General features: G+C 40.5%; 1 pseudogene; it reads left to right on the top strand.

Moving 5' to 3' along the window:
- Positions 1 to 4,366: 4,366 nt before the first annotated feature.
- Positions 4,367 to 8,379, top strand: LOC108645672 (annotated as a pseudogene).
- Positions 8,380 to 16,359: the final 7,980 nt, after the last annotated feature.

The following is a 16,359-nucleotide window of genomic DNA, read 5'->3' as shown; positions in this document are numbered from 1 at the left end:
GTGTGTTTGCTACAGTAACACTACTATAATTTATATAATAAGCTGCTGTGTAGCCCTTTGAATGGCTGCCTCCATACTACACAGCATCTTATTTATATAAATTATAGTAGACTTTCTGAAGTAAACACACAAATTTTACCAGTGCAGGGCAGCAGCACATTATATTTTAGTTACTTTTATACACTTTCATTTTTTGATGTTACTGTTCCTTTAACAGGTATAAAAAGTAGCTTTTACAATGGCCTTTTTACTTCTTTTATGGAACATGGATTTTCTAACACAGTGAGAGCACTGATGGTGGTTTAATAAGATTTGGACATTGAAGGTGAACAACCCCTTTAAATGTACGTCTTTCATGTTACATATGAGGCTGTTGTTGGAAAATTTCTTGCATGTAATTGCAAGAGAAGTGTACATTTGTCTGGGTAGGGACAGCATAGCATTATTCCTTCATTACATGATACTGTATCCTTACTAGCTAACCAGCTGGGTCTACAGTACTACAGTACTGTGATAATGTACAGATGTTTGAATCTAGAATATTATACCAAGCACTTTTTTGTGAAATTGTGAAATTCCCTCCCAGAGGCCTTTTAATGCAAGATGCAATGGATAGTTTCAAAAACTAATTAAAAATTAGTTTTAATAATTATGTAGATATTTACAGGGTGTATAATATGCTACACACCATGCAAATCTAGGGCATGCAACAGTTATTTCTGCATTTCACTGTAAATAAAATGCAAGCCATAGTAATTAGTGATGTGCAAAATTTTTCGGCAGGCATGGATTTGCAGTGAAATTTTGGCATTCCGCATTTCGGCAAAAATTACCGCGAAAAAACGTTGCAGTCACATCAAAATCATGATTGCTTCAAAAAATGTCACAGTCGCATCAAATACATTACGGTTCCATAAAAAAAATCGCAGAAGTTGTGTGCATCAAAAAAGTCATGCGGTAGCAGCTTTTCACAAATTTTTCCACAGTTTCAACCTGTTGTAAAGCCCTGTTGTGCTGGTTATTTGTGTGTTAATGGTAATGATGTAAGTTATGTGCTACACTTACACAGTGTGCTCTGCTCTGGTCATTTATTGGCCACGTTTGAGTGCTAATCACAACAATATTGGTGGCAGACAAAATTACCTATTTATAGTAATGAGCGAATGGATTTGCTGCAAAATTCTGCATTTCACCATTGGTGAATTTTTCACAAAACTTGCAACAAAAATGCGGCACGACCAAAAATTGCCAGTTGCATCAAAAAAGTCACGGTCACACCAAATACATTGCTGGCTCGTAAGAAAAAAAAAATTAGCAAACAAAAAAGCATCAGTTGCGGCAAAAAAGTCACAGCCAAGTCAAAAAAGATGTTAAAAAAAATGTTCACATCAAAAAGGTTGTGCGGTAGCTGCATTTTGCAAATTTCGTAAAATTTTCAGCAGTTTCTTGAATTTTTTAGCGAACCAAAACAGGTCAGATTCACTCATCACTACTTATTTACAAAAGATCGTTCTTTTAGTTGCTTCCTTATTTAGCATGAAGCTCAGTCCTCTTTAGCTTTCTGAGCACTCCTTCTCTCTCCAACAAGGAGGACCTCAAAGGCTACTGTGCATGCCTGATTGATTTTCATTGGAGGCAGTGAGCATGCCCAGTAGGCACCGTTTTGAGGTCCTCCTTTTTGGAGAGAGAAGGAGTGCTCAGAAAGCAAAATAGGGCAGAGCTTCACACTAGACAAGGAAGTCAGTACAAGAGATACGAAAAAGTCGCACTGACGCACGGAAAAATCGTCAAAAATACGCTCCGAGCGTTCGTGTCAGGGTCATTTATAAACACTAGGCATATTTGCATCTGGGCACTAACCCATGGCAACTAGTCTGATATTTTCCTTTATTGTTTTATCTGCAGCTGTCTGAAAAAAAGCTAATCACTGATTGGTTGGTATGGGTTACTTCCCAGGTGTAGACTTGCCCAGTGTTTATAAATAAAACCATATAATTTGTGTCAATATTGTGCCTAGAGGCACCCAAACTTGTTTCAGTTTTATTGTGCACAAACAGTATTATCTATGTCATGTTTGCTCACACTCTCCAATCTACACTGCTGCAAATTTCCCACATTTTTCAAACTTGTGCCTATATTGATAAATCAGGCGTTAGTGGAAGTGTGTGCAGGTTTTGCTGCAAATATGCTGGAATTCTGGGAAAGAATGTTGCCAGTTTCATTATGTTTTTTGTTTTGCACATAACGCCTTGTACTTGTTTTGTAAAAGAGCCTTAAAAACTCCAACAAATAGCTTGCATTTTCACTTTCAGACTTTCCTGAGGACATTATTTCAAGTCTATTCATCTGTAGAGCTTTAGCTGACCTTTAAAGCCTCCCCTACAGTGAAATCATTAGAAATTCAAATTTTAAAAGCCAAAATTTTAATCTTGAGGATTCAGTTTGTATTGATCTGTACAGAATCACATTGAATTTAGACTTCAAAGAACATACTCTATAAAAGTAATACTGGAAAGTGCATAACAGATCTTTGCTACATCGGCTGATCCTCAAATAATTCACAGCACCGAAATATAGATACACAGGTCAGTCTATATAGAAATGCATGATGTGAATGTCACCCTAAGCTCTTCTCAAATTATGCTCTTGAGAAATATACTGAACCTGGCTAACATATCGGATATTATACATTTTATTTATAGAGCATGCCCTAGAATTGTTAGCAATGGTCTAGTAACTGTGTTTAGTAGAACCATCCAATAACAAGCATCCTTTCTGCAATGCAGCACAGATGGGCATTTAAGCTCTGAGTATGATGTATACGTGCATTTCACTTTCACTGTATATTTATGTTTTACTTTCATTACAGATGCCAAGAATTCTTTGGTTATAACCTTGGCTCTATCAGGCACCTTGGTTCATATAGCAACAATATAGTTACATTTACACACTATAGTGCAATTTATCATCCCCGGTTTCACAGTACCTTCTTCGCATCTATCCTGCCTTCCTATTAGCTGCTTCATTAACATTTTCTGTTAAGCATTGGATAATAGACTGATGCTATGTAAATAAAGGATAATGCCAGTGATAATATGAATGTCTTTTTCAATACGTATGTTAAATGGGTAGTTCACCATTAACTTAAATATAGCCATACAGAGTAATAGTTTTTTGGGTGCCAGTGAGAGTGGCATAACTACAGAGGAAGCAGAGCCCCCCCTGCTTTCTCTATAGTTACAGAAATCCCCCCTCCCTAGCTGCCCTCTTACCTGGCTGGGGAGTGGGAGATGCAAGTGGCAGCACGCAGTTGGGTAGTGGGGGGGCGGGGCCAGAAAAGGGCAGATGTGCACGTTGGACCCTCAAAGGTTTCTTCTGCAGAGTGGCCCCGTTCCATTTAGATGCGTCACTGGCAAATAAATCAGACTATTAAAAAAAATTAAGATTAAGGGGCACATTTATTAAAACAAATGTTTTTTTTTTTGTTTTTTTTAAACTCACATAAACTAATTTCCACTAAGGTTTTGAAACAAAAGAATGATCATTTATGGAAGGGACATTCGCCATTGACTTTATCTTGGCAAGTTTTAGATTCAGATTTTTAGATGTTTGTATGCATAGTAAATCTTGGAAAAGTCATGACTTTATTTTCTGCAACTTTTAGGGGCACATTTACTAATCCACGAATCCGAATCACGAATGAGAAAAAATCGTATTGGAAATGAAAATTTTGTAAGATCGCAAATATCACGAAAATGCTTACGAAGAAATCGTATCAGTCACGATAATATCGTATTGGCGATCCGAAAGTCACGAAATTTTCGTACCGAACAATTGTAAACAGCGGTAAAACCTTTCCGATTCTTTTGTGCAAACGTCCGAAAAAGTCGTGCGCCGTCCGAAAAAGTCGTGCGCCGTCCGAAAAAGTTGTGCGGACGCCCGAAGAAAACGGCGAAAATACGCTCGGAGTGTTCGCATGAACGCTCGTGCGTTCGTGCTTTTGTAAATGTGCCCCATAGCGTTAAAAATCTAAATCGGAAAGGAAAAATCCAAGCGTTAATAAATGGCCCCCTAAATGTTGGTAAGAATAGATCATTGTAATGTATTTGAGTGTTATTTCACATACGTGCCACTAGGTGGCAATACCGTGGTGTGATGTATGTCTCTTGCGCCCCGGAAGTAATAAAGCAGAAGGGAAATACCCTGTTCACTCTCCATGCTCTGACTGTTTTTATGCTAGTTATTGTGCACCTAAAAACAAGTATATAGTTAACATAACTGTGCATATTGATGCCGACATAACATAAATTGGCGACAAGGGAAACGTGCCCACGGTCAATATCTAGTTGTCAAGCCAGAAGTAAGGATGGCTACGATCATCGGACAGATTGATACCTTCGACGAGGCGAGAGAGCAATGGACCACGTATGTAGAACGCTTTGAACACTTTGTGAAAGCAAATGACATTGAAGAGGGAAAAACAGTGTCGGTTTTCCTCAGCGTAATGGGAGCATCCACTTATGGACTCTTACGTAGCCTTATTGCACCAGTTAAGCCCGGCACTATGTCATATGGAGACATTGTGAACACACTGCAAGCGCATTTCAGTCCCAGGCCTATTGTGATTGCTGAGAGGTTCAAGTTTCACAAACGAAATCAGGCGGAGGGGGAAAGTGTTGCACAGTATGTGGCTGTATTAAAGAAACTGGCGGAGCACTGTGAATTTGGTGACAATTTAAACGATGCATTAAGAGACAGAGTGGTGTGTGGCCTGTGCAGCGAGTCAATACAGCGGAAGCTTTTGACTGAATCGGCGCTCACGTACCAAAAGGCCGTGGACATAGCAATGTCAATGGAGGCTGTATCGAGGGAATCACAGCATTTAAGTAACTCATTGAAAGTAAATGCCATGTCTTTTGCATCAGAATCGCCAAAGGCAAAATGTTTTAGATGCGGAAAGTCTAACCATACCCAAAATGAATGTTTTTACAAAGACCAACTGTGTCACAATTGTGGAAAGAAGGGCCACATCGCTCGGTCATGTAAAGGTGCAAAGACAGAGTTGAAAATACCGAGAGTTTTCGGAAAAGGAAACTATGTAAAAAGTAAGGGAATGGCAAAGAAAAAAACAATTCACAAAATGGGCACTGAGACGGAAAGGCTGAATGAAGAGACAAGTTCGGATACTGAGTCTGAACTGACACTACACAACGTTACCGCAACATCGCAAAACCCTGCACCAGGGAACATAATGAAAAGGGAAAATGAGGAAGGGACAGCGGTAATAAAAATACAACCAAAAATTGAGGGGTTACGAGTAGAGATGGAAGTCGACACAGGAGCGGCAGTTTCTATTATCTCAGGGGAACTGTATAGAGATAAATTAAGTCACATTCTTCTGCGCCATACAAACGTTGTTCTCAAGACATACACTGGCGAAGTAATCCGGCCAGAAGGAGTCATCAAGGTGTGCGTTAAGCTAAACAAACAACGTGCACGGTTACCACTGTATATTGTTACCGGAAATGCGGTTCCGCTATTCGGACGCGAGTGGCTTCGCCGAATTCATCTGGACTGGCGTGAGATCAAATCAATAAGTGCAGTACACCGCAGCAACGAAGGGACATTGGACAGCCTTCTAAAACAGCATGAGAAAGTTTTCAGTGAAGAGTTAGGAACTTTCAATGGTTACACAGCTACCATCAATCTGAAACCAGGAACTCAACCAAAGTTTTTCCAAGCTCGAGTGGTACCATATGCCATCAGACCCAAGGTGGAGGAAGAAATCAACCACCTACTCAAACAAGGAATCATTTCACCAGTACGATTCAGTGAATGGGCAACCCCGATTGTGTCTGTAATAAAAAAAGGAGGTAATGTCAGAATCTGCGGTGACTTCAAAGTAACGGTAAACCCAGCCTTATGTGCCGAACATTATCCATTACCTCGGATTGAAGATCTGTTCGCTTCACTAGCGGGAGGAAAAAGGTTTAGCAAATTGGACCTTTCACAAGCGTACCTGCAGATCCCTGTACATGAAAATTCACGGAAATACTTAACCATCACGACACACAAGGGAATGTTCGTATACAACAGATTACCTTTTGGCATCACATCAGCTCCATCGATATTCCAACGAGCCATGGAACAAGTACTGCAGGGGTTTCTGTTTTCTGGACGACATCCTGATCACAGGGAGAGACGATGCGCACCACTTGTCTAATCTTGAGGCTGTGCTAAATAGACTGGAGAAATGTGGACTTCGGGTAAAAAGAGAGAAGTGTGAGTTTTTCAAAAACTCATTAGAGTATTTGGGACACATGATTGATGCATCGGGACTCCACAAGTCCGCCAATAAACTGCGCGCAGTTGCAGAGGCACCGGTCCCGGTCAATGTTAGCCAACTCAGGTCCTTCCTGGGGCTGGTTAATTATTATGCAAGATTCGTTCCAAACCTGTCCACAGTCCTTCACCCCCTGAACGCAATGTTACATAAGGAGGTGAAATGGAACTGGTCTCCAGAATGTGAGGGTGCATTTCAGGAAATCAAGAGACAGCTATTGACACCCAATGTGCTTACGCACTACGACCCAAGACTTCCAGTCCGATTGGCGTGCGACGCTTCACCCTATGGGGTGGGGGCAGTACTTTCACATTTGATGCCAGATGGGCAGGAAAGACCCATAGCCTTCGCTTCGAGAACCTTAAGTAAGGCAGAGCAAAACTATGCGCAGCTGGAGCGAGAAGCATTAGGATTAATCTTCGGAGTACGGAAGTTTCACACTTACCTATATGGACGTCACTTCACCTTAATGACCGATCACCGTCCACTTACCACCATACTCCATCCACACAAAGCGACTCCCTCCATGGCTGCAGCCAGACTTCAAAGGTGGGCTCTCCTGTTGGCTGCACATAACTACACTATCCAGTATAGGAGTGCGGACAAACACGGGAACGCAGGTAGTTTATCACGCTTACCACTGCCTGTTCACCACAAGGACAGAAAGGATGCATTAGAGGTTTATTTTATAAACAAAATGGATACACTTCCAGTCAGTAGCAGTGATATTCGGAAAGGAACCAGGACAGATCCAATTCTCTGTCGGGTAAAGGAAATGGTATCCACCGGCTTATTCCCACCTACCAAAGACTCAGAAAATGTTTTAAAACCGTATCTCATGAGGAAGGAGGAGCTATCACTTTTGCAGGACTGTCTAATGTGGGGACAGCGAGTTATCGTTCCACCAAATTTGAGACCCCAAGTCTTAGAGGATTTACATACGGGACACCCAGGTGTAGTCAAAATGAAGGCATTAGCGCGTAGCTACATCTGGTGGCCAAATATCGACTCGCAGATTGAGGAAAAATCTAAAACCTGCATGTCCTGTCAACAAAATCAGAAATCCCCAGCCCTATCACCGTTACATCCCTGGGCATGGCCCGAATCCCCTTGGCAGCGAATCCACATCGATTACGCTGGGCCATTTGAAGGACGCATGTTCCTAGTAGTCGTTGACGCACACTCAAAATGGCCAGAAGTTCTGGTGATGGATTCTACTACGTCATGCAAAACGATCGAGGTATTGCGTGGTCTTTTTAGTCGCTATGGCATACCTGAAACCTTAGTGAGCGACAATGGCCCACAATTTACTTCAGAGGAATTTGAATGCTTTCTGAAATCGAATGGTGTTAAACATGTACGCTCGGCACCATTTCACCCAGCGACCAACGGGTTGGCTGAGCGTTTTGTACAAACTTTTAAACATTCGCTAAAAGCATCCAAAGAACCAAAACCATTGCAACAAAGACTAGATGCTTTCCTGTTACAGTACAGGAATACTCCCCACAGCACAACAAAAGAAGCACCGGCAATGTTGTTCTTACATCGCAGACTGAGAACACGACTAGATTTAATAAAGCCAAGTGTAAAACAGACTGTGGAGCAAGCCCAAGAAGTTCAATGTTCGTACCGTGCTCTCCATGCGAAAGAAAGAGACTTTTGGTGATTCCGTGCTGGTCAGAGATTATAGACATGGGGGAGAAAAGTGGAAAACTGGTACTGTCTCTTCCCAGTCAGGACCAGTGTCATATACGGTCCAAGTGGACAGTACACAAACCTGGAAAAGACATGCAGATCAAATGTTAGGGGGACACCCGGAAATCACAAAAGCCACCGAACTGTTGCCAGCGGATAACAGTGTGTCACCAATATTAGACGATAGGGAACAAGAACTGCCTTTGATATCTAATGAGACTGTATCTTATGCACCAGACCAACATGCAGATGGGCTTGTTGCACCGGCTACGGTTATTTCCCAAAATGAGAGGCGATTCCCCGTGAGGAATCGTAAGGCACCTAACAGATTAGATCTATAGTTTTTGTTTTCATCTGCACTGCATAATATGTTAATTGGGTGTAGACTCAAGCAGTTAACGGTTGGTCCGGTAGGTTATTTTATCATTAATATGGCCTCACAGTTATTGAGTTCCACTGATGTTCCAATGTTCACGGTATGAGAAAAAACATGGGAGTAATTGATCTAAGTGGGGAGGAGATGTAATGTATTTGAGTGTTATTTCACATACGTGCCACTAGGTGGCAATACCGTGGTGTGATGTATGTCTCTTGCGCCCCGGAAGTAATAAAGCAGAAGGGAAATACCCTGTTCACTCTCCATGCTCTGACTGTTTTTATGCTAGTTATTGTGCACCTAAAAACAAGTATATAGTTAACATAACTGTGCATATTGATGCCGACATAACAATCATTCTATAAAATACTGAAAATTAAACGTAAAGGTGGACTACCTCTGAAGCATATTCTAGTACTGTTCTATGTACAGTATGTGCTTATGCTTATATGTGTCCTTATATGTATCTGAAGTTTATGCCTACAGCTGCCACTTTGGAATGTGGCGTAGCCGCTATAGACAGGGTGGAACCTTAGTTATTTAACATTGGGAATGATGTAAGCACAAGTAACAGCTGATAAAGGAAACATGCTGTATGGTATCCTGCTACTGAGAAAATGCATAAATAACCCCGTCAGTGGGTATTTTAGAACAAACAAACACACTTACTTCTGGGTTAAGACGGGCCATACCTGCACTTGTGCTTTTGTAAATTTCCTCAAAATATTTTCTACATCACTTAGGGTCCCAGACATTAGTACGCCTCTCCAACTCTACACTTTTTAGTAGAGTCATTGATAACATAAGTTTTTATACCCCCCAGAGCCAGTTAGTAGCCATTTCCTTTAGAGTCACTTCTTCCAAAAACTACCAATAACTGCAAAGTTAAAGTAGAAAAACAGCAACAGCAATATTGTTCGTACACAAGACCTAAAAGACGTGTTATTTCCAAATATCATCATGTCATTTCACAGTGAGACATTGTGGCAGTAAATGTGTATCTCTATCTTCCCAGATGAGTCACTAGGTCTCTGGAGATGGAGCTTATTGAAATTCAAAATCGTTTTCGGGAAAAAATCTTAACTGGTAAAACATTAGTGTCTCTGGCTTGCTCCCCAAAGTATTCTCCTGGCTGCCAATTTAGACAGCTTTCATTTCTTCATTACCCTCAAAACAGAACACTGTTTACAAACAGATCTAGTATAGAGAGATGCCTTTTTCACTGTGTGAATATAGGGCAGTATTCTGGCCAGTGGCAGTATAGATCTTCAAGAAATAAGAATTTCCAGATGCTGCACAAGCAATTTATGATAATGCAGGCAAAATCAGCATTCCAGCCATGCTTAACTTACCAACTTCTGAAACAAAACAAATCATTTATCAGTACATGGCTGACAAAACATTAATTTGCCCAGAGATCGGTTCGAATCAGTCTATCCTGACAGTACCATTCATTTCTGGATGACTACAGACGACACAAGTTTGTTCACAGTTTTGAAAACTTTGTAGAATGATTCATGTATGATGAAAGGTCGTTTTTTTTCATTGTTAATGCAATTTTTAGAAATAACCATTAAAATACTTTGTTAGGGTCTGTGTCAGTTGACAACCGAGCTGCTAAAGAAAATGGTGAGAATGCGTGTTGCAGACTCTGTTAATGAATGTGAAAAGGAAGGTTATATACTGTGAAAGGGCAGCCCATAATTTTACAAAAATTTGTAGATTTAAGGTACATTTTATGGGATGCAACAATATGCCTGGCTGAGATTTACCTGGCTGAATAATTGTCAGCTGGGGTTAGAGCTGCTATTGCCTGTAAAAGGGGTGTGCTCCAACACCTATGGGAGCTCTTGTGTGTCTGGAGGAGAGACATGGGATTAACTGTCACCTCTGTGTGAGAAGCTACTGGAGCCTCAGAGAGTACCAATGGGCAGTGATGTAACTATAGAGAAAGCAAATTAAATTAGCTCAGGTTTTTTATTATTTATTATCTTACTTAAGAGCTAACCAATGGTAAGCAGCATCCTTGTTACAAATGATTTAAATTTTTTAAAATGATTTCATTTTTCTGTGTAATAATAAAACAGTACCTTGTACTTAATCCCAACTAAGATATAATTAATCCTTACTGGAGGCAAAACATCCCTATTGGGTTTTTTCAATATTTAAATGATGTTTAGCAGACTCAAGTTATGGAGATCTAAATTATGGAAAGATCCCTTATCCGGAAAATCCCAGGTCCCGAGCATTATGGATAACAGGACCCATACCTGTTGGGATGCCCCCTGGCTCATATGATTTACTGTGCCAACACACAAACAAAGTACACACATACATGCCAAGTTATATTAGGCAACAAGTGATGTTGGAGTTGGGGTCAGCACCGTATTTATATATAGGTCTGTGCCTAGGTTGGCCCTGGGGTGCCTATATATTAGTTTTATAATTAAAAATAAATATATATATATGCCCCCAACCTCCGCTACAGATGTCCTTAGGAAATTTGGTGATGGAGCTGGGCTGGACCTAAATACAGCACGGGGGGGGGGGGGGGGGAGTTATGATGCAGGGGCAGGGATATTGCATTACTTAGATGCAATTATGTGGATTTCTGTTTTGTTATCTCAATGCAGAGAGTTTTGATCCAGATAGGCCCATGAAAAAAATGGGCTGTTTAAAACTAGACAGGTGGCTACCCTATATCCCAATGTGGAAAGATTCTTTAATAGGTCACTTTATCTGATATACTATAAATTATTATTTGTTGGTTAAGCATTCATTTTAACCCTTCATATGTGCACGTCTGCACTGCAATTTTATAAATAAAGCTTAATATATATTTTACATTTCACCAGTATTGGACTGAGCCTTCTTGGGTTCACCAGACAACATGACATGAAGGGCCCACTTTCACAAGGAAGGGCTGGTTAAAATTGTCCTGGGCTGGGGCCACTGGGAGATTCTTTGGTCTCTGATGGGCCAGTTTGACCCTGCCTTTCAGTTAACGTACATCTGGCTGTTTGGTGAAATTATTTTGGAGTGATATGGTTTAATGGAACAAACAAGGCTAGAAATATATATATATATATATATACAGTATATATATTACTTCATTTTCTCTCTCTCTCTCTCTCTCTCTCTCTCTCTCTCTCTCTCTCTATATATATATATATATATATGTTTCTTTTTTCACACTAGCAGAAAAGCAGAAAACATGGCCAGTGCAGTTTTTAAAAAAAATCATATTAGATAGATCAATCCATCATGCTACACCTGCAATTTTGCAATGAATAAATGAAGTACTGTAGCTTAAGAGTAAAACGCTGGTACATTCTGAAAGCCCTTTCCTTAATGGTTTGTGTCTGAAGCAGCGTAAGCACCAGACTGGAGAGAGCCATGACAGAATACAAACGAGGAACTTTTCAAGGCAGGCTGATGCCAGGAAGCTTTCTGCGTAGGCAAGAAGAAAAACCCTGAAAGCTCAGCTGAACAGGGGCCTTTGTAGGCTTTGTGAGAAAGGAAGACATTGCTTGCCTCCAATACAAATGATGGCAGCTATAAGGGGGGAAGATATCACTTTCATCACAAGCGTATCTTCCTGTTGTGCACTCTTAGAAATTCTCAGATATCCCATTTAGAGCAAAAGCAGAGGGAAAACACAGTTTAACCCCGACGAAGACTCTAATATTCTGTATTTCATGTACAAATACCAAACTGGGACAGAAAGAGGAGAGGGCAAGGCAAGTGAATGGCCTTACAATGATTTCGATGCCTATTTACTCTATCACTCTGAAAGGGAAAGCGATGCTTTATAAGACAGAGACAAATGCCTGGCCTTTCATATACTGCTTTCTTTCACCTTATACGGCTCTCTTGAGCAAAGACGTAAATGCCTTCTCTGAAACGCTACATTTAAATGATGTACCGCTCCCCTACACTTCAAAAGATTATTTTCTGATCAATTATTTTCGCTAATTGCTCTATAAAACACCCACCTACTGCTGCAAACTATTGTTTGATATATATAGCAAGCCAACATGGCTGTGATTAATTAGCTGCATGCTTCTTAAGTCCTGATATGTACTCTGTAAATTTCATTTATGTGAGAGCCTGTGAACAAACCGCTGTGTGGCTGATAATGATGTATGTACAGTGCGGCCAGATAAAGGTTCTGTTTCTGCTGAAGTCATCATCGTGGGATACTAACCTCTGTGTCTGCGGCCTCTGCTGGAGAAGGTCAGTGCTAGACATGACTAACGGTACTGCACATTCAGTTTAGGGACTTACACTGTCTCATACCATTTAATGGAAGCACAGTGACTAATTTGAGTACATTAATGTAACCATCAACTAAAGTCCCTCTGCAGATGGGCCCTGAAATCCCATGGTTTAATGTTCCTGACAAATTATGCCCTAGTCTTTTAAAAGGATTGCTAAACACTGAGATAATATATTACACAGATGGAGAACCTTTATTTCCATGGAGTCTTATGGACTCACAATGTCGGACTGGGGGATGTAGGGCCACCCCCCCCAACCCCCCCCCCACAGTGGCCCCTGCCCGACGTCCTCCCCTGAGCGTGTGTACGTTTAACGCATCAGGGGAGGAACACCATCGGCTGGGGGAGCTCCGGGAAGGGTTGGGTCTGGGCTGTCGGGGCCCACTAGGGCTGGTGCCCACCAGGTTTTTTGTCCCAGCGGCCCAGTCCGACCCTGTGGACTCACCTTTAAAATATCTTTTGGTATGATTTAAAGAGTGATATTTTGAGACAATTTACAATTTTTTCATTTTTTATTTGTAGTTTTTGAATTAATTCATTTTTATGTAGTAGCTCTCCAGCAAATAGTTCAACTGAAGACCAGTTGCATAGAATTAGCAATTCTATAACATACTGAAAGTTAACTGAAAAGTAAACCATCCCTTTAAGCAAGCAGATCTTCAGTTTGTATGTATTTGCTTTTCCTCTGTAATATTTAGACAGTACCTTGTCCCTGGTGATAACTAAACTAGCATACTGTAAATCCAAATTGATGCAAAACACGCCTTTTTTAATGTTTAAATGTATTCATAACAGAAATACAAGGCATCATTTTCCCTACTCTCACAGTAGATGTATTTCTTTATAAGAGGTTAACTTGCTCTGTGTTATTGGAAAGATCATAATCCAGTCTTGGCATTTTTAAATCTCATATTCCACTGTACATGAACTAGTAACATGCAATAACATCTTTAAAACAACAGGAGTGTGCATAATACCTTTCCTGACATGGAGTAGGTTGACTTTAATGTCTTTGCTATGTGTGTCAATGTGTCAACATGATGGTGGCTGTGTACAGCTCTGCACTGGAATAACATCCATTAACCAACAAAGCTGAAACATGTACAATTGTATAAATTATATTGGTGTTAAAGCACTTTGAGCTCATTATATCTCTTTAGACAGGGGCGATTCTGGGCATATCGCTGCCTGAGGTGGCTCCTGGATGCCGCCCCCCCCCCCGCTCCCCAGCGCTTACCTTCTGAGCGCAGGAGCGGGTCCGGGGGCGGTGAGATCGCTAGTGCAGAGAGCGCAATTGCGTTCTCTGCACTAGAAGAGCCGAATTTCCAGTTTAAAAACCGGAAATTCGGCTCTAAAAGTTACCAGGAGCGGCTTTTTGCCGCCCCTGGTAACTGGGGCGCTTCTGCCGCCTGAGGCGAGTTTCTCAACTCGCCTAATGGCAGAAGCGCCCCTGTCTTTAGAGTAAAAAATAACACCAAAATGAATTTGTTTACTAAGGTAGTTCATCTTTAAGTTTAATTACAGTAAGTTATAGAATGGCCAATAGTTTTAGAATTAGTCGCCTTCTTCTTACACTTTCAAGTTTTCAAATGGGGTTGCTGACCCCGGGAGCCCATAAACAATTGCTCTGTGACACTACAATTGTATTGTTACTGACATTTGTATTGCTTGTATCTTTTATTTAAACTCTCTCCTATTCATATTCTAGTCCCTAATTCAAACCACTGCCTCGTTGCTAGAGTAATTTGGACCCTTGTGACCAAGAGCTGTTGAAATTTCAAACTGGAGAGCAGCTGGACAAAATGCTAAATAATTAAAAAGCCACAAATAAAAAATATATGAAGACCAGTTGCTAATTGTCTTAAATTATTACTCTTTACGTTATACTAAAAGTTAATTCAAAGGTGAACAAACCGCTCTATAGATATGTTATGGCTGCAGTTCCGGTCAAGTAACAAACCTGCCATTGATCTGTGGTTCCCAGAATGCAGAGGTAAATATTTTCTTCTTCTTCATTATATAAACTTGCAGACATATATTTTGAGTAAAATGTAGGTGGCAAAGCCTAAATATGATTACTCTCAGTGGATAGCAGATGAGAATGGTGGTAAAATGATCCTTTTTGAAGGCTGTAACAATATGGGCAGTGCTATATAAAGTGTTTTACTGTTCCAAGGTCCTGCAGTGAACACTATCTCTGCTCCTTTAAGACAAGCTTGGTCCCAGCTGCTAGAAGGCAATGACTGCTGAGCTCTGAACATAAACAAAAGGCTTGAGAGTGACACAGAGTTAGTGTAGCGCACACAAGAAGCCAACTTGGGTTTGCTGTGTTGATAAACAACTTGTAGCTAAGATGTGAATTTGTGTCACTGAAACTCTTGTTGACTAAATTTAATGAGCCAAAGTCTAATCCTTCCCTAAATCTGCAGTAAGGATTAATTGCTTGGAAATAAGCAGCACAATGACATTTTGTTCTGAAAAACAGCGCTGTGACCTGCTTCCAGGGTTTGGGCCTGCAGCCCTGTTCCTTCATATTGTTGCATTATGGGAAATCTCTGTGACTTCTAATAGGCCATGTGTTGCTTCAACAGTAAGTTAATTAGCAACAATTACACTTGTCTTGCTGTTGAGCCAAAAGGATGGGGGTGCTGCATCTTCCCCTAGCAACACATGTCTTAATTATCTGTAAAGTAAAATTGTTTTAGAATTGACAGAAAGGTCCAATACATTCGTATATGTTGTTAAATCCAGATTGAATTCTGTAGCAGTAATGCATTAAAAGATGGCTGGCCTCGAAATCACGAGAACCTTGGCAGGCTGAGAGAGAATATCAACATCAGCTCTAAATGCTGTTTTTCAAAGTTATATATTTAGGAAAGAGCGTGCCTAGTATCAAGCTTTTTAGAATGCATTTTTATTACATTTTTCCATTAACATTCTCTTACTCACAGGTACTTTAGCTTTCACATTTAACACTGGCTGTAATAACCTAAAAGACTGAAAGTGGGCAATTACAGTAACATACGGAACTGTGTGCTGTGTAAACCCTGCACGGAATTGCTCTGTCCTCCTGCACACAGCCAAATAACTTCAACATTTTTCAGCTATATAAATGGCTCTTAGGGCTGTCTGTGTGTTTCCCAAAATAAACATGTTTGTGTCTGATTTGAACAAGGTTAAACACATAAAGGACAGATTCAGTCATACTGCTCAAATGACGTTCATCTAAATTCAAGCATCAGCATCATCATTATCCTCCTTTTGGGTGCAAGGATCGGATCCATTATCCAAACCTGTTATCCAGAAAGCTCCAAATTACGGAAAGGCTGTCTCCCATAGACTCTATTTTAATCAAATTATTTAAATTCTCAAAAAGGATTGATTTTTTCAGTAATAATAAAACAGTACCATCATTAATCTTTGTTGGTGGCAAAAAAAATTGGATTTAAATGAGATTTAAATGATTTTTAGTAGACTTAAGATATGTAGATCTGAATCACGGAAAGATCCCTTATCTGGAAAACCCCAGGTCCCGAGCATTCTAGACAGCTTGGAGGATTTCTGCCCAGTTTCAGAATGTTGAAACTGGACAGAAGGTTTTGACCCAGACAACCCCTTAAAAAACCAGGCTGCCAGGGGCATGGCCTGGATGCCTAAGCAGTAGG

Source organism: Xenopus tropicalis, chromosome 1 (genome assembly GCF_000004195.4).
Source record: "Xenopus tropicalis strain Nigerian chromosome 1, UCB_Xtro_10.0, whole genome shotgun sequence".
NCBI lineage: Eukaryota > Metazoa > Chordata > Amphibia > Anura > Pipidae > Xenopus > Xenopus tropicalis.
Note: the sequence above shows the minus strand (reverse complement) of the source record. Positions and strands in the feature narration are given on the sequence as shown.